This window comes from Hordeum vulgare, chromosome 5H (genome assembly GCF_904849725.1).
Source record: "Hordeum vulgare subsp. vulgare chromosome 5H, MorexV3_pseudomolecules_assembly, whole genome shotgun sequence".
Taxonomy (NCBI): Eukaryota; Viridiplantae; Streptophyta; class Magnoliopsida; order Poales; family Poaceae; genus Hordeum; species Hordeum vulgare.
This window is the reverse complement of record NC_058522.1, coordinates 368,898,112-368,918,983: the sequence shown is the minus strand read 5'-3', so window position 1 is coordinate 368,918,983 and position 20,872 is coordinate 368,898,112.

The window sequence follows — 20,872 nt, the reverse complement described above, 5'->3', positions numbered from 1 at the left end:
AACTATTTACACGGGAAAGCTCCCAACATGCAAGAGGAAATCTTTTTGGGTTTTCTTTCTAATACTACATCCAACTAAATGGAAAAAGGAAATCGAAAAGAAATGAGAAATATTTTTGGGTTTTCAAAGTTTTTGAAACACACAGGAGGAATGTGGAAAAATAAAGCTAACATGGATATACAATGAAAGATGATGAACATCAAGAATTTGTATGAAGTGTGTGAACATGAATGAAATGTCGGTGATCAATACGTACTCCCCAAGATTAGGCTTTTTCCTAGCTTGGTCATCACCACTCGTAATCTGGAAAATAGTTGGGATGGTAGCTTGTGGGGGCATTAGTGCCCGCCTCTTCTAGCAAGCGAGCAGCCTCCACTACAGCAATGTGCTCCCGCACTTCGTTCTCAAGAACGTAGTACCTTTGACGAGCCTGCACCCCTGATACGTCCATTTTGCATCATGTCTTGCTACTATTTTTTTATAGTTTTTTATGCATTATAGCACTTTATGGAGTAATTCTAATGCCTTTTCTCACATAATATGCAAGGTTTACACCAAGATGGAGAATGCCGGCAGATGGAATTTTGGACCTAAAAACGCTACGTGAGAGATACCTATTTTGGACATCTCTAATTAAGCTGAAACTCCACAATTTTTTTTATGGAATAAGAAAATACTGGAGGAAAGAAGTATCAAAGGGGGAATTTGAGGTGGATAAGGCTAAACTTGATGCAATTGATAACATGCCATGTCCTAAAGATATTAAAGGTATTCGTAGTTTCTTTGGTCATGCTGGTTTCTATAGGAGGTTTACTAAAGACTTCTCTAAAATTTCTAGACCTCTTACCAATTTATCATAGAAGGATGTTCCTTTCATTTTTATGATGATTGTGTAGAAGCCTTTGAAATATTTACGAAAGCCTTAACTTCTGCACCTATTGTTCAACCACCTCACTCGAACTTGCCTTTTGAAATTATGTGTGATGCTAGTGATTATGTTGTTGGTGTTGTTCTATGACAAAGAGTTGATAAGAAATTAAATATTATCCATTATGCTAGTAAAATTCTAGACAGTGCCTAGAGAAATTATGCTACAACTGAAAAAGAATTCTTAGCAGTTGTTTTTTATTGTGATAAATTTGGATCTTACATTGTTGATTCTAAAGTGATTATTCGACACTAATCATGCTGCTATTAAATATATTATGCAAAAGAAAGATGCTAAGCCTAGACTTATTAGGTGGGTTCTTTTTATATAAGAATTTGATTTGCATATCATTAATAGGAAAGGACATGAGAACCTCGTAGTTGATAACTTGTCTAGGTTATAAAATGTTTTTGATGACCCACTACCTATTGATCATAGATTCCATGATGAACAACTAGCCATGGTCAATGTTTCTAATAACACACCATGGTTTGTTAATATCCTAGTTACATTGTAGATAAATACATACCACCAAATTTCACCTACCAGCAAAAGAAAAGAAATTTCTTCTTTGATTTAAGACATTACTTTTGGGATGACCCACATCTTTATAAAGAGGGAGTAGATGGTATTATTAGACGTTGTATACATGATCATGAACCGGAACAAATCCTTCGGAAGTGTCACTCTGAGACTTATGGAGGACACCATGCGGGACAGAGAACTACACACAAGGTATTTGATATGACTCCAATGTATCTATAATTTTTGATACTTCCATGCTGTTATATTATCATTCTTGGATGTTTAATGATCATTTTATGGCAACTTTATATCATTTTTTGGGACTAACCTATTGACATAGTGACTATGCCAGTTGTTGTTTTTTGCTATTTTTTCCTTCGTAGAAAATCAGTATGAGATGAAGTCCAAAAGCCACGAAACTTTATAGAGAATTTTTTGGAACAGAAGGAAACTTGGGAGCAAAGAATGAACAACAGAGGAGGCCCAGGGGGCCCACTAGACACCAGGGCGCATCGAGGGACCCTGGCGCTGTCTGGTATCTAGTGGGGGCCTCCGACACCTCCTCCATTGCCTTTGACCTCTATAAATACACCAATATACATATAACCTTAGACGAGTCGACTAAAAACCGTTCCCTCCACCGCAAGTTCTAGAAGCCATTAAATCCAATATAGAGCCCATTCCGGAGAGGAACACGATCACGGAGGGGTTCTGCATCCTCATTGGTTATCCTCCAATGATGCGTGAGTAGTTCATATCAGACCCACGGGTCCATATGCAGTAGCTAGATGGGTTTTTGTCTTGTTTTATTTCTCAATACAATGGTCTCTTGGAGATCCATATGATGTAACTCTTTCTTTTGCAGTGTGTTTGTTGGGATCTGATGAATTGTGAGTTTATGATAAGATCTACGAAAACTTATTCATGCTTGATTATTATAGCCTCGTATTTATTCTGAGATATTTCATTTTTTCTTGAGAACTTGATATTTTATTTTGCAATGGGAAGAGGTACTTTGTGATGGGTTCGATCTTGCGGTGCTCAATCTCAGTGAGAGAAAGAGACATGACAAGCACGTATCATTGCTATCAAGGATAAAAAAATGGGGCCAATTAGTACATTAATAGATCTTGTCCACATCATGTCATCATTTTTAAGGCATTACTCCATTTATCCATGAACTCAATACACTATATGCATGGTAGATAGCGGTCGATGTGTGCAATCATAGCAGTAGATGTAGACAGAAGTTGGCCCACTTGTTTTGTATGTGATGCCTATATACATGATCATTGTGTTGAATATTGTCATAATTATTTGCTCTTCTATTAATTTCCCAACAACAATTTGTCTACCCACTGTTTACTATTTTCACCAGAGAAGCCACTAGTGAAACATACGCCCCTCGGGTCTACTTCACATCATCTATTCGCAATCTGTACTTTGCTACTTGCATTTCTATTTTATTTGCTCTTTTATTTTCAGATCTTTATTATCAACAAACCAAAAAATACCTTGCTGCGTTCTATTTTCTTTTACTCCTATTTGCATCTATCAATCTATCCTTACTTTACCCACGAGGGATTGACAACCCCTCCACGCGTTGGGTTGCAAGGATTTGCTATTTGTGTGCAGGTGCTTCCTACACAGTCTTGTGGGTCTTCCTACTGGAATGATACCTTGGTTTCATAACTGAGGGAACTACTTGTCGTCGCTATGCTACATTACCCTTTAAGCATTGAGGGATACAACACAATGAGGGAGGAGTCAAGATTTTTAGTGGCGTTGCCGGGGAAGATCATGTCAAGATCTATCAGGTTCCTAGACACAAATGTCATCTCGTTGTAATTGTAGTACTTGCCATTTGCCTCTAGCTTTCCTCTCCCCCACTTCACAAATATTTGACTTTTTTCAATTTGCCTTTTCCTGCTTGCTTGCTTCTATTGCCTTCATGACAACTCTCAAAAACATAAAAGTAAACAGGAAAAGTAATGACATATTGATCCTCATCCACTTGATAATATTTTTAGAAGATCTAACTATGTTGAACCAATTGCTAGTCACTCAATTCATCTTGATTATTTTTGTGAAGTCTTGCTTAAAAATCATGAATCTGAATATTGTGATGAAGTGTTAAAAGAAGAAATTCATAAAGTGATTCATGATATATCCTTGAATGAAAAGCATGATTGCAATGATGTTATTATAAATTTGATTAATGTTAATTGTGCTAATAATATGCAAAATAACAAGCTTGGGGATGGCAATTTTGTCATGTCCACTAGTCATTGTAATGATCATGATTGGAGTGATGCTTCTCATGATCTTGAAAATTTATTTAATCCTCATGATGAATATGATATTGATAATAATGTCTACAATAGTATTGAAAGTGGGATTGGAAGAGTGTCAACTTTAGGTAATCCTCATGATGAATAATGTCTGCAATAATTTTTTCATATTGATAATATTGTCTGCAATAGTATTGAAAATTTATTTAATCCTCATGACGAATTATCTATCTCATGAAATTTTCGACAAAGTCCCACTACATTGGAAGATTATAAGACTTTTATGCATATGGATCATGAAGAGAATATTTTATGTGATAGTTATATTGTTGAATTTTAATATGATCCTCCATGTAATTATTAAGAGAGAGGGAAATATGGTTATAGAAATATTCATGTTACTAAATTATCTCTTTTAAAGTTGAGATTGCTATTGCTTCTTTCTTCTTCCATGCATATGTTAGATATTTCTTGTCTTGATAACTTGTTTGCTTATGAGATACCTATGCATAGCAAGTATGTTAGACTTAAATGTGTTTGTGTTATGCAACATGATGCTCTCTTTATGTTTCAACTACTATCTTTCATGTGAGCATCAACAAAATCTCAAGCAAATCTTTATGGCTATAACAACAGCGCTTGTTGGGAGGCAAACCAATAAATATAATTTATTGTTTACTTTTTCTTTCTGTTCTTGAGTGTTCTCACAATTATTCTACTGTTATAATTGTGTTTTTATGTTTTATTTAGTGTTTGTGCCAAGTAAAGCCTTTGGGATCATGTGGGGTGTTAGTTGTTTTAATCCTGTAGAAAAACACAAAATCTTCCGTCCAGTAGAAAAAATCCTAAAAATAACGTTAACATCAAAAGTGTGTGAATGTTTTACAAAATAATGAAATACGAATCCCTATAGTGTCCTAAATTTTTGTAATTTTTGGAGTTACAGAAGTATGAGTAAAAGTGTAATATTTACAGACTATTCTTTTTTTGACAGATTCTAATTTCTTTGCTTTATGTGCTTGTTTTGATGATTCTATGGTTTGTATCGGGGGGTTATAAGCCCTGGTAAAGTTAGAATACAGTAGGTATAATGCAAAAACAAAACTGGAATAGGTTCTAAACAGTACGTAAGTAAGGTTTGGTTTTCTTATACTAACGGATCTCATCAAAATTTTGTTCGGTTTTGTGTGATTGAAGTTTTCAAGTTTTGAGTGAGGTCACGATGGATGAAGGAATAAGGAGTGATAAAATCCTAAGCTTGGGGATGGCCCATGGCACCCCAAGGTAATATCTAAGGAGTACCTAGCAACTAAGCTTGAGGATGCCCAGAAGGCATCCCTCTTTCTTCTAATAACCATTGGTAATTTTACTTTGGAGCTATATTTTTATTCGTCACATATCATGAGTTTTGCTTGGAGCGTATTGTATCATTTGTGCATTTTCTATCTTTGCAGGTTAGTTTTCATAATAAACCTTGTTGGACACACCCATTTCAGAGAGCCAAATTATGCTATGATGTGTTAGAATCGTTCTTTATGCTTCACTTAAATTATTTGAGCCATGGAATTGCTCGTGTTTTTCACTTATATCTTTTTGAGCACGTTGGTGTTGTTATTTTGAAGAAATTTGCTATCGTGCTTCACTTAGATTATTTTGGGAGTAGCAGAAATGTTGAAGAAATCCTTCCCGCTTCACTTATATTATTTTAAGAGTTGAAAATCTTAAAGATCCCTATGCTCTTGTTATTCACTTATATTTGTTTGAGAGCTTGTTATTTGCAATGGCAATTTGCTTTAAATGAAAATCAGTTCCAAAGTGACAAATATCCAGAAATGATACAATAAAAACTTTCATGAAGATAATTGGATTTTAAGCTTGATTCTTTGCAAAAGTTTTGCGATATGAAGATAGTGATATGTGAGTTATGTTGATGAGTAATTATGCTCTAGTAGGAAGATTGGTGTTAAGGTTTGTGATTCCCTATGCATGCACATGAAGTCAATAATTATGCTATGAAATTACATCCTATTTGTGTTGCATTATTCGGTGTTAGCTATGTTTAATGTTCACTTATGATGAGTTTTGTTCCTTGGTTGGATGCTTCTCAATCTGTTTGATAGCCTTCACTTGTACTAAGCGGGAATACTACTTGTGCATCGAAATCCTAAACCCAAATTTGTGCCAAATGAGTCCACCATACCTACCTATATGCGGTATTTCCAAGTAAATTTGCAAGTGCAAACTCTAATTTTCAAAATAAATTTCTGTTTTGTGTGCCTGTACCGCTCATAAAGTGGCGAGGGGTGGACGGTATCTTCCATGTTAAATAGGTTATTCTCAAGATGAGTGTTTATTCACTTCTCATTGCACACGAGTATGGCGGTAATAGGGATGTCCAGTCCCAAAATGCAATATATATATATATATATATATATATATATATATATATTATGTTGTCAAATAATAAATTCCTTGGAAAGTGTTTAGCATGGATGATATTGGAAACTCTTAGTCGTTTTCATTGACAGGAAAAGCATACCACCTAAATTATTTTTATCTCTAAGTTTTTCACTTTGAGCTCTGGCACCTCATAGCGTTCTTTAGCATTGATATTTTGAAAGACTTGGTTTCTTGTTGATATGCTTGAGTATTGAAATTTTCATGTCAAACTATAGAATATTTCTTTGCACTATCTACAAGTCCATATGTCCATGTTGAAAAGAAAAAGAATGTGATAAACATGTGATGCAACATTCCACATAAAAAAATTCTGTTTTATCATTTACCTACTTGAGGACGAGCATGAATTAAACTTGGGGATGCCAATACATCTCCGACGTATCTATAATTTTTGATTGTTCCATGCTGTTATATTATCATTCTTGGATGTTTTTTGATTGTTTTACAACAACTTTATATAATTTTTTGGGACTAACCTATTGATATAGTGCCTAGTGCTAGTTGGTGTTTTTTGTTGTTTTTTCTTCGCAGAAAATCAATATCGGATGAATTCCAAATGCCACAAGACTTTACAGAGATTTTTTTGGATCAGAAGGAAACTTGGGAGCCAAGAATGAGCAACAAATGAGGCCTAGGGGGGCCACTAGACACCAGGGCGCGCCACGGCCCCTAGCGCAGCCTGGTATCTAGTGGGGCCCTTGGGCACCTCCACCCCCACCTATGAGCTCTATAAATACCGAAATATTCATAAAACCCTTGAGGAGTCGACAAAAAACCGTTTCAGCCGCCGCAAGTTCGAGAAGCCACGAAATCCAAACTAGAGCCCGTTCCGGAGAGGAAAAAGATTATGGAGGGGTTCACCATCCGCATTGGTGCTTGTCTGATGATGCGTGAGTTGTTCATATCATAAAAAAGGTCCGTAAGCACTAGATAGATGGCTTTCTCTCTTGTTTTTTTCTCAATAATATGGTCTCTTAGAGATCCATATGATGTAACTCTTTCTTTTGCGATGTGTTTGTTGGGATCCTATGAATTGTGAGTTTATGATCAGATCTATAAATACATATTCATGATTTATTATTATAGCCTCGTATTTTTATCCAATATTTGTTTTTTGTGTGGCAAACTTGATCTTTTATCTTGTAATGGAAAGAGGTGCTTTCTGATGGGTTCGATCTTGCGGTGCTCAATTTCAGTGACAGAAAGAGACATGACACACATGTATCATTGCTATCAATGATAAAACAATGGTGTCGGAATGGATCTTGTCTACATCATGTCATCGTTCTTAAGGCATTACTCCATTTCTCCATGAACTCAATACATTAGACGCATGCTGGATAGTAGTCGATGTGTAGAGTAATAGAAGTAGATGTAGTGAGAAGTCAGTCTACTTGTTTTGGACGTGAAGTATACATGATCATTGCCTTGAATATCTTCATAATTATTTGATCTTCTTAAAGTTGCCCAACAGTAATTTTTCTACCCACCATTTACTATTTCCTCGAGAGAAGGCACTAATGAAACATACGGGCCCCGATTCTACTTCAGATCATCTATTTGCAATCTCTACTTTTCTATTTGCATTTCTATTTTATTTTCTCTTTTATTTTCAGATCTATATTATCAAAAGACCCAAAAATACCTTGTCGTGTTCTATTTGCTATCACTTTTATTTGCATCTATCAATCTATCCTTACTTTATCTATGAGGGATTGACAACCCCTCCATGTGTTGGGTTGCGAGGATTTTCTATTTGTGTGCAGGTGTTGCTTACATAGTATTATGGATCTTCCTAGTGCATTGATACCTTGGTTTCATAACTCAAGGAAACACTTGCCATCCTTGTGCTACATCACTCTTTAAGCTTGGAGGGAAACCAACGGAATCAGCGAGGAGTCAGTATTACAGTCTCGATTTTATTGGCCCACTCTTTTCAAAGATTCTTGTAACTTGGTCTTATCTTGTCATGAATGTCAAAGAATTGGTAATATTGGTAGACGTTAAGAAATGCTTATGAATTTTTTCACTTGTTGTCGAATGACTTGATGTTTGTCGATGTGATTATATGGGACATTTTCCCTCCTCTAATGGGTATACACATATTTTGGTTGGTGTTGATTATGTCACTAAGTGGGTAGAACCTATTCCAACTAGTATTGTTGATCATAACACCTCTATTAAAATTCTGAAGGAAGTTATTTTCCCAAGTTTTGGACTCCCTAGATACTTAATGACTGATGATGGTCCACATTTTATTCATGGTACTTTTTGTAAGTTGCTGTCTAGATATGATCTTAACTAAAGAATTGCATCTCCCTATCATCCTCAATCTAGTGTTCAAGTAGAATTAACCAATAGAGAAATAAAATTAATATTTCAAAAGACTATCAATAGGTCCCAAAAGAATTGGTCTAAGAAATTAGATGATGCATTGTGGGCCTACAGAACAGCTTATAAAAATCCTATGGGTATGTCTCCTTATAAAATGGTTTATGGAAAAGCATGTCAGTTAACTCTTGAGTTACAACATAAAGCTTGTTGGGAAATTAAAGAACTCAACTATGATTTCAAACTTGGTAGTGAAAAGAGGTTATTTGATATTTGCTCACGAGATGAATGGATAACCCAAGCTTATGAAAATGCCAAACTATTCAAAGAAAACGTTAAAAGATGGCTTGACAAAAGAATACAAAAGATAGAATTCAAGTTGTTGAATATGTATGTCTTAGGTTTTTGTAGGAAAACTTCCCTCCAAATGGGATGGACCATACATCATCGAAGAGGTTTATCGGTTTAGAGCCATTAAGATCAGTAATCCCGAAGGAACTAACCCGAAGGTGGTCAACGGGCAAAGAATAAAGGACTATATGCGAAGTACACCTATTAATGTTGACACAAATATTATTCAAGCCATGACACTGGAGGAATGCGTAAAGGATACCTTCCAGAACACTCGAGAACCCTTAAAAGGAAGAGGTATGTGATAAGGTAAGTCAACGGAATCCGAAAAATCCAAAAAACTATTTTCTGTTAGTTTTGGAATATTACAGAAATTAGGAAATTGATAAACACAAGAGAAGGCAACCGAGGTGCCCACTAGGCACCAGGGCGCGCCATCCCCCTGGCACGCCCTAGTGGGTAGTGGGTCTTTCGACCACCTTCCTAGCTTCATTTTCTTGTAGGACAAGTATTTCCTTGTATAAAACTTCTTTATATATAGCTCCCGATGATTTGACCCCAGTACCACGAAAATATCATGTGTTCTTGTTTTATGTTGTTTTTCTGTCAGAACTATCAGGTCGGGCATCATGTCTTGTCCCTCATCCTACCCCATAGAAGGGGATGGTTGGCTAATGAAGATGGAACTGAAGTACGAGGAACCAGTAGAAGCCTCCAAGGAGAACAAGGGTGAGGAAGTCAATGGGGATCAAGCTTGAGAAGAGGGGCATGCTGATGCCCACAAGTATAGGGGGTCAATCATAGTCCTTTTTATAAGTAAGCATGTCGAACCCAACGAGGAGGAGAAGGAAAGGACAAGCGGTTTTTAGCAAGGTAATTTCTGCATGCACTGAAATAGTGGTAACAAGTTGTTTTATAACAAGATAATTGTAAAAAGTGACAAGTAGCAACAGTAACTATAGGTGCAGCATGGTATCCCAATAATTTTGTGGCAAAGGACAGGCCAGAAAAATTTCTCATAATAGGCAAAGTGTTCCTGAGGGCACATGGGAATTTCATCTAGTCACTTTTGTCATGTTGGGTTAAATTGTGTTCGATATTTTGAGAATTTGATATGTGGGTGGACCTTTCCTTGGGTACTCTTCTTACTTGAACAAACCTCCCACTTATGATCAACCCTCTCGCAAGCATCCACAACTACGAGAAAAGTATTAAAAATAAATAATAACCATAGCATTAAACATAGGGATCCAAATCAGCCCCTTACGGAGTAGTGCCTAGACTGGGGTTTAATTTTCCCTCACACTCGCAACGCACACTCTAATTACTACTCCACAATGCATTACCTTAGGCCCAAATATGGTGAAGTCTTATGCAATCGATGTTCACATAACACCACTAAGGGAATCATAACATTCATATCATCAAAATATCAAATGAATATCAACTTCACATGACTACTTGCAACATCATTTCTCCCGTGTCCTCAAGAACAAAAGTAACCACTCATAAGTGATAAACATGTTCATGATTAGAGAGGTATGAAATAGCATAATGGAACTGAAGATATGATCTTCCACCAAATAAACCATCAAGCATCAACTACATGAGGTAATCAATAGTACTAGTCACACACCATGTACAAATCCGAGGTCCCGGTACAAGATAGACTACAAGAGATGAACTAGGGTTTTGAGAGGAGATGCTGCTAATGAAGATGCTGGTGAAGATTGGCCTTCCAAAGTTGAGAGGGTTGTTGGTGATCACGATGGCCTCGATTTCCCCTCTAGGAGGGAAGTTCCTCCGGCAGAATCGCTCCGCTCTAGGGCAAAAGTGCTCCTACCGAGGTTCTGCCTCGAGATGGTGGCGCTTCACCCTGAAAGTCCTCCTCTTAATTTTTTCATGGATAAAGGGATTTTATACCAGAAGATGATCACCAGAGGTGGGCCAGGGGTCCCACTAGACATTAGGCCGCACCAGGGGCGTGGCGCGCCCTACTGTCTAGTGGGCGCCTGGTAACCCCCTCCCGTACTTCTTTGCTCCAGTATTTTTATTTATTATCACATAAATCTCCGTAAATTCTCATTCCAATTGAAGATGTGCAGAATAGGTATCTTTGATGTAGATTTTTCAGTTCTAGAGTTCCATATGCTCGCATTCTCCCACTTTATGTAAACCTTGCATATTGTGAGAGAAAAGGCATTAGAATTACTCCAACAAGTGGAAAAATGGATAAAAACACTATAAATAATAGTAACAAAACCTGATGCAAAATGGACGTATCAACTCCCCCAAGCTTAGACCTCGCTTGTTCTCAAGCGAAAGACAATAACGAAAATCATGACGACATGCTTTGAGAGAGAGGTGTCGATAAAAACAAAATACCGACATAGCATCATCATGCTCATTATTATTACAGCAAATAAAACTTTATAAAATACTTCATCACAAGATTTTTATCATACAAATTTCAATATAAAGGCTTCTTATAAACAAGTAGCAATTCATCACAACTTCGAAGTATGAAGCATAAGTTCTATTAAAAACTACCAAACTATGTTTTCAGTCAACTTTGCAACATAATTCATCATATTTTGAGGAAGGTTCGCATATTGGAGCTTTTAAGCAAGTCTACATTACTCAACCATCATTTAGTCTTCTATGATTGCTAACAATCACCGCATACATATGAGCAAAAGGTTTCAACCGGGCACATAGAAAGAGATGGGCTTATAGTGTTGCCTCCCACAGTATTCACCTCAAGGGTGATGGCAACAATAATAACTCATGATCACCCATATCAGATGTATGGATATATTTAGATATTTCCCCACCACATGATGCTTACCAAAGGGAAGATGAAGGAAGTAGAGGAAAATACTTTGACTCTTGCACAAAAGTAAATACATAAAGGTAAAAGATAGGCCCTTCGCAGAGGGAAGGAGAGGTTGTCATGCACTTTTTGGTTGTATGCTAAATCTCTTAGTGCAAAGGAACGTTACGTTATATTGCCCCTTGTGATGGAAACCTTTATTACGCAGTCTGTCGCTTTTATTGTCATGATCACAAGTTTGTACAACTCTTAATTTCCGTTACACTAAATGATCAAACATGTTTAGAAGCAATTTGTATTGCTTTGTGCACCGATGAAAACTTACTTGAACGATCCTACTCAATCCATAGGTAGGTATGGTGGACTCTTGAAACATGGATTTGGGTTTAAGGTTTTAGATGCACAAGTGGTATCTCTACTTAGTACGGAATTTTGGCTAGCAAAGGTATTGGGCAAGCACCACATGTTAGAGGATCTATAACAATATAACTTCTGTGTGAATGTGAACAAGCATAAATCATTACATTGTCTTCCTTGTCCAATGTCAACAATATTGTCATATTATAATTAATGGGGGCTCACAATCATAAAACATGTCAAGGATAGTGTATTTGCATGTAAATCTTCTGTTCCCTTATTAATTCTTTCATGTGTTGCATCACTGACCAATGCTATGTTTGTCAACCTTCAACAAATTTTACCACTTATACTTTTCCTTATGTGCTGTCATTACTTACTATAAGATTGGGATATGATATTTTTCATTATTTTCCTTTATTTTGATTGCAGCAAGAAAGTAAAGAGGCAAAAAATCAAACTAACATTATTATATAACTCTCACTCGATTACGTAGATAGATAGATACATCACGAAACTAGCACTCGAAAGAAAAGGATCGAATTAAATTTTTGATTGACTAAATCATGAAATAACTAAATATCAAACTATGATGGATAAAGAAAATAAGAGTGATGGTGATATAATACCGGGGCACCTCCCCCAAGCCCGCCACAAGCCAAGGGGAGTGACAATACTCGTGTACTCATGTCTCCTTCCTTGTAGGTGAAGAATGAGGTGGTGGTGTAGATGATGACGTAGGGCGTCAAACTTGTCCTCCGATTTACATGGTAGTGGATAACCATTATAATAAGAGGCACGGGTCTCTAGAGTCCTACATCTTGCAGCTAAACTCATACCTTTAAACCTTGCTTCATACTCAAAGATTTGGGTTTGAAGATCGAAGACTTGGCCTTGCAGAAAATTTATTTGATTATCGAGGGTGAAGATGATATCCTCCAAGGGCCTGCCATCCACCTTTAGATCACGAGTGAATTCCATGATCATGGATTGGTTGGCACTGAGTCCATGCTCCACCATGCCTTGGAACCTGAAGATCTCCTGCTCCACTACCTTAGGCCTAGCTTCCACGGTCCCCGTATTCTTGGGCCCTTGAACATCCCGGATGTGAAGCACCCCATCACGCATCTCAATGGTTTGAGGGTGCTTCATCACCTTCGACGAGTAGGGGTTGATGACCCTCTCGAAGAACTTGTCCTTGGAGGAGCTTGATGAGGCCATCGTAATCTAGATATGTCAAAAAAAACATCACGAAACAAGAATAGAGGATTTCTCCGTGGTACAGGTGTAAAATTAGCGAGAGATATATATATAGAGAATTTTTATACAAGGAAATAAGTGTCCCACAAGAAAACGGAGCTAGGATGGTGCCCTAGGGCCCCACTAGACACGAGGCCGTGCCAGGGGGTTGGCGCGCCCTGGTGTCTATTGGACACCTTGTTTGCCTTCCCGTGCGTTTCTCGGTTTCCTAATTTTTCTAATATTCCAAAACTAACGGAAAATATTTTTGCGGATTTTTCTAAGTCCATTTACTTACCGTATCATATACCTCTTCCTTTTAAGGTTTCTAGAGTGCTCTAGATGGTCTCCCTAATGTGCTCCTCCGGTGTCTTGGTTTGAACAATATTTCTTTCAACATTAATTGGTGTACCTGAAATGTAGTGCTTTATTCTTTGTCCATTTAACACCTTTGGGTTAGTGCCTTCGGGATCATTGATCTTAATATCTCTAAACAGATAAACTTCTTTGATAATATACGATCCTTCCCATTTGGAGAGAAGTTTTCCTGCAAAAAATCTAAGATGACAATTGTACAATAGAACATACTCACCAACTTTGAATTCTCGCTTTTGGATTCTTTTGTCATGCCATGTTTTACCTTTTCTTTGAATTGTTTGACATTTTCATAGGCTTGGGTTCTCCATTCATCTAATGTGCTAATATCAAATAACCTCTTTTCACCAACAAGTTTGAAATCATAGTTGAGTTCTTTAATTGCCCAATAAGCTTTATGTTCTAACTGACATGCTTTCCCATAAACCATTTTATAAGGAGAAATACCCAAAGAATTTTTACAAGCTGTTCTGTAGGCCCACAATGCATCATCTAATTTATTAGACCAATTCTTTCGGGGCCTATTGACAATCTTTTGCAATATTAGTTTTATTTCTATATTGGTTAATTCTACTTGACCACAAGACTAAGGATGATAGGGAGATGCAATTCTATGGTTAACATCATATCTAGAAAGCAACTTACGAAAAGCACCATGAAGAAAATGTGAACCACCATCGATCACTAAGTATCTAGGGACTCCAAAATGGGGGGAAAACTTCCTTAAGCATCTTAATAGAGGTGTTATGATCAACACTATTAGTTGGAATAGCTTCTACCCATTTAGTGACATAAGCCACATCAACGCAAATATGTGTATACCCATTAGAGGAAGGAAAAGGTCCCATATAATCAATTCGCCAAACATCAAATGGTTCAATAACAAGTGAATAATTCATATGCATTTCCTCACATCTACTAATGTTACCAATTCTTTGACATTCACCACAAGATAGGACAAACTTACATGAATCTTTGAAAAGAGTAGGCCAATACAATCCAGATTGTAATACCTTATCTGAAGGTCTATCTCCCACATTGTGTGTCTATCCTCGGAGTGACACTTCCGAAGGATTTGTTCCTGTTCATGCTCACATATACAACATCTAATAATACCATATACTCCCTCTTTATAAAGATGTGGTTCATCCCAAAAGTAATGTCTTAAATCAAAGAAGATTTTTTTATTTTCTTGATAGGTGAAACTAGGTGGTATGTATTTAGCAACAATGTAATTAGCATAATCATCAAACCATGGTGTGTTATGAGAAACATTGTCCACAACTTGTTGTTCATCGGGAAAGTTATTATCAATAGGTAGTGGGTCATCAAGAACATTTTCTAACCTAGACAAGTTATTAGCCATGAGTTTCTGAGGTCCTTTCCTATCAATGGTATGCGAATCAAATTCTTGTAGCAAGAGAACCCACCTAGTAAGTCTACGCTTAGCATCTTTCTTTCCATAAGATATTTAACAAGAGGATGATGAGTGTGAAAAATTACTTTAGAATCAACAATGTAAGATCTGAATTTATGACAAGCAAATACAACTAGCAAGAAGTCTTCTTCAGTGATAGCATAATTTCTATGGACACTGTCTAGAGTTTTACTCGCATAATGGATAACATTTAATTTATTATTAACTCTTTGTCCTAGAACAACATCAACAACATAATCACTAGCATCACACATAATTTCAAAAGGCAAGTTCCAATCGGGCGGTTGAACAATAGTTGCAGAGGTTAAGGCTTTCTCAAGTGCTTCAAAGGCTTCTACACATTCATCATCAAAAACAAAAGTAACATCTTTTTGTAATAAATTAGTAAGAGGCCTAGAAATTTTGTAGAAGCCTTTAATAAAGCTCCTATAGAAACCAACATGACCAATGAGACTATGGATACCTTTGATATCTTTAGGACATGTCATCTTCTCAATTGCATCAACTTTAGCCTTATCCACCTCAATATCTCGTTCATAAATTTTATGACCCAAGACAATACCTTCATTTACCATAAAGTGGCACTTCCCCCAGTTCAAGACAAGGTTAGTTTTCTCACATCTCTACAAAACTCGATCAAGGTTTCTTAAGCAATCATCAAAAGAATTTACGTAAAAAAATCATCGATGAAGACCTCAACAATCGTTTCACAAAAACCAGAGAATATAAAAGTCGTACATCTTTGAAAGGTAGGAGGTGCATTGCATACTCCAAAAGGCATAAGTCTATACGCATAGGTTCCAAAAGTACAAGTAAAGGTGGTTTTCTGTTGATCTGGTTGTGACACAAGTATTTGAGAGAAACCGGAAAAAATCATATAGAAAGCAAACATGTGTGTGCTTCGATAATCTTTGTAGCACTTGGTCTATGAAAGGTAAAGGATAAAGATCTTTTCTAGTAGCTTTGTTTAATTTTCTAAAATCAATTACCATTCTATAGCCCGTCACAATTCTTTGTGGAATGAGTTCATTTTTATTATTAGGAACAAGAGTAATACCTCCTTTCTTAGGAACACAATGAACGAGACTTACCCATCCACTATCAGTTATGGGATAAATTATACTTGCTTCCAGAAGCTCTAATATTTCATTTCTTACCACTTCTTTCATTTTGGGATTCAGTCTTCGCTGGTGATCAACAACAGGTTTAGCATCTGGCTCCATATCAATCTTGTTTTGATACAAAGTGGGACTAATGCCCTTAATATCATGAAGAGTATACCCAATAGCATCTCAATGCTTCCTTAGGGTTTTTAACAATCTTTCTTCTTCATGCTGTGTAAGGATAGGACTGATAATAACAGTATATATCTTCTTTTCATCAAGATAAGTATATCTCAAAGTTTCTGGTAATTTCTTTAGTTCAAGCACAGGATCACCCTTCGGTGGAGGAGGACCCCTTAGAGTTTCAACAGGAAAGTAGTGTTTAAGGATAGGCTTTTCCTCAAAGAACATATTCTCTAGTTTATTTATTTCACGCATATGCATATCATTTTCATGCTCTAGCTAATATTGTTCTAATGGATGTGTAGGAGGAATGGTAATAGAAGCAAGACCAATTACTTCATATTTACTGGGCAATTCTTTCTTATGGGGTTGCTTACTAAACTTGGAGGAATGAAAGTCATGAGACATACCACCAAAATTAACACTGGTAGTTTCCTTTTTGCAATATATTTGAGCATTGACAGTGTTCAAGAAGGTCTACCTAATATTATGGGTCAAAAATTATCTTGCGGTGAGCCAAGTACTATAAAATAAGTAGGGTATTTTACTTTTACACACAAGACTTCAACATCTCTAACGATCCCAAGTGGTGTGATGGTGTCTCTATTAGCATGTTTAATAGTAGCATCTATGTTTTCCATTTCAGTGGTTGCTATCTCATGCATAATTTCTTGATATGAGGTGAAAGGAATAGCACTAACACAAGCACCAATAACACATAAAACATGATAGCAATGATCTCCTATTTTGAATGAAATGACAGTCACGCGAACAGCACGTCTATTCTTATCTTTAGTGTCACGTTTGGCAATTCTAGCAGCTTCATTAAAAAATAAATAACATGACCGTAAAAATTTAACGCAATCAAACTTAGGTTTTATACCTGAATCTTTACCTTCATCGAGTTCCCAATCTTCAGAGTTGCGTTTAATTCTTTCCAAAAGATCCCACCTAAATTCAATAGTCTTCTTCATAAAAGTACGAGAGCAAGACGTATCGAGCATGGTTTGATCATTATGAGAAAGCCGAGCATAAACATTATGAATAATAATTTCTCTCTGGAGGTCATGATTGAGGCATGAATATAACATTGACTTCAGCCTCCCCGAGGCTAGAGAGATACTTTCTCCTTCACGAGGCCAAAAATTGTAGATAGAATTATGATCACGATTAACAAGATGCATATGATTTTTTTTGGTGAAACTCCAATTGCAATCGATTCTAGTTCCAAGATATTGTATCATCACATAGCCTGTACAATGTCAATGCTTCATCTTCGGATAAACCTGCAAGCTTTAATAATCCACAAACTTCATCCACATAGATTAGGTACATATCGGGATGTCTTGTTCCATCTCCTACATAAGGATTAGCTAGCAGTTTCTCTATCATACCCGAAGGAATTTCACAACAAACATTTTCAGTAGGTTCAGCATGTTGAGGGACAACTCTTGGTGTTTCCGGTCGAGGTGAATATTCCCCGAAATAGCCCCTCAAAATATTACTTTTCATAGTGACAAGTAACAGTAAGTTTTAGCACGTAATATAAATTTTCCCTTATCAAATTCCGTTTACCAAAGGCGCTTCACTCCCAGCAATGCTACGAGAAAAGATTCTTGTTGACCCACAAGTATAGGGGTTCAATCGTAGTTCTTTCGATAAGTAAGAGTGTCAAACCCAATGAGGAGTGGAAGGAAATGACAAACTGTTTTCTCCAAGGTAATTTTTGCAAGCCCTGAAATAGCGGTACCAATTTGTTTCATAGCAAGATAATTGTAACAAGTGACAAGTAGCAATAGTAAAAATTGGTGCAGAAAGGTATCCCAATACTTTTGTGGCAAAGGACAGGCCAGAACAATTTATGATAATAGGCAAAGCGTTCTTCAGGGCACACATGAATTTCATCTAGTCACTTTCGTCATGTTGGGTTAACTAGCAAAAGGGCCCGTGCGTTGCAACGGGAGAAAAAAATACCACACGCTTTTAATCTTTTATAATAATTTTGATTTATTAAAATAATAAGCTAACTAACTAATGTAGTCAGTCCTATTTTGTTGAAAAATCAACCCATCCATTGTTAATTCCACCATGATGAGAAATTGAGCGGGACAAGCAAAGCAAAACAAAGAGACTATGTGAATTGATCAAGGGACTGTTATCTTATTTCACTCAGGGGAGAGAGAATGTGGGATGAGATGACAAACTGAAGGTGGTGTTCCATTCTCTCTCTCTACAACAATGCAATCTTACATTCAATACATTCATTCATCACAAAACAAAATTTCTTGCCGGTCCTTGGCACACGGTTGGAGGCATGCAGAGGGGATCTCACCAGATGATGAGTTCCTGCCGGAGGAGGGGATACGATGAGGGGAGCAAGGGTTAGATGCCTCTATCTGGCCATAAGGAGTCGCCGTTGCCGCGCCATAACCTCGGAGTTCCCCGTGTGAGCCATGGAGGTCCGCCTCCACCTTCAAGTACTTCGCTCCGCCGCGCCTTATCCGCACGCCCCCGCCGTTCTGCATCGAGCAGACGCATCATCCAAGTCGTTGTAGCTGTCGCGTTGATTTGATCCAGAAGCTGTGCTCAAGCGCCGAAACAGGGACAGCAAGCGGGCAGAGGTACGACCGCGGAGGCGGGCGGGTTGAGATCGACAGCAGTGGTGGTTGAGGTCGGCCGCGGCGGCGAGTGGTGTGGCAGCGGCCTGGGCACAGGCCAGGGTGGACCAGGGTCGACGCGATGCGCTCGAGTGCCGCAACGGGGGCAGTGAGCGGGGAGAGGTACAGCCGCGGAGGCGGGTGGGTTGAGATCGGCAACGGTGGCAGTTGAGGTCGGCCGCAGCGCCGAGTGGTGTGGCGGCGGCCTGGGCACAGGCCAGGGTGGCCCAGGGTCGACGGAGGAGGCGATGCATACGGGTATAATTTTTACAGCGAATCATTTTTTCCTTTTGCATTGCAGATAAATGATGAAGCGCGGGTTGAATAACAAAAATTTCGGGGGCTTTTTTATAAAAATGCCGTGGTGGGTTTTCCGACGGAAGCAATAGCCGCTTTATTATTAGGTATAGATTAACGTTTGGTATCTCTTATTTACTAATTGGAGACACCTTCAAAGGCTTCTCATTAATCCAGATCATCAAAATTAATTACACCGTTGGATTGTGGAATTTACGTCTAAGATGGAAGGAGAACTTATGTAACACAAATTGTCCCATCCAAAAGAAATACATCTGTCACGTTCAACGTGAAAGAAAACAAAGAATTAGTATAGACGTGTGCGCGGAACGTGACATACACGATGGCTCAAACGCTGGCGGTATGGCTGGACTCTTAAAAAACACCATGCATGGATCCAACACAGCTACGTATGTAGACTGCTGGGCCAGAACGATCTTAGTTAGATTTTCTAAAGTCGCTCGCTAGCTACATTTTTCTTAAAAGAATTACTCACGTCTACCACGTACATGTACGCGAGTGCTTGCATGCGAGCTTCGGCTGTCCCAGTCTTGCCGTGTCAGATAGAACGTGGCTGGCGTGAAGTATAGAGAGGGACGAAAATTACAAGAAAATCGGAGCCTTGACAAATAATCGCTTGTTATATACCTTGAGGACATGAATGAGCGAAGGAGGTACACTTGCACATGCATGGGCATCACTGAGATTGTATATACATATGTTCCAAGTCATTTTGATGTGCACATAACGTAAGTACATAGTTTGGACCAATGATGAATGTTGAGATAAGAGACTTCAGGAGTAACATATGTACTAATTGGATGCACTATACGAGGCTCCACGTTAATCCACATGATCATTAGATTTAATATTGAATGGTCAAGATGAAAGACACTAGAATTTTGAAGTTCTCAAACCCCATGTTGAAAAAAGAGTCTAAGCAATACAAAATACATGTCCTTCCTAATTGAAAAGACACATATAATTTGCAAGTCCTCAATCCCACGCTGGAAAAATTGTCCATGACCCAATTCAACAAGTTATAAAAAGTGTGCACATCCCCACAGAAAAGATGTCCACGGTCCCACTTGCCACTAAGAAAATTACGTATATGATCCATTCAAAAGTACTCACGATACAACTAAATATTGCTCAAACATTACATTACGAATTTATAAGTCAATGTTTGATAATAAAAAAAATCTTTCCTTACAATATAAAGACCACGTCTATTAATTTAATATATGAAACACCTAATTGTAAAAGGAATCCCCAACTCTCACACCAAGCTATGAAAAAAAAAAAGAACTTGACTTCCTTCATTGAGTTGGAAAGAAAGACATACAAATAAAAAGTTAGGCCCCATGTCAAGAACTGACCAGTTTTCACAGTCCCACAAAAAGAAATACATGCATGTATAGTAAAGAAAGACCGCAGGCCTAACGCTAAAAACAGACAGTCTTGCCTATTCAAGGAATAAAACACCACTTACATAATTTTTTTG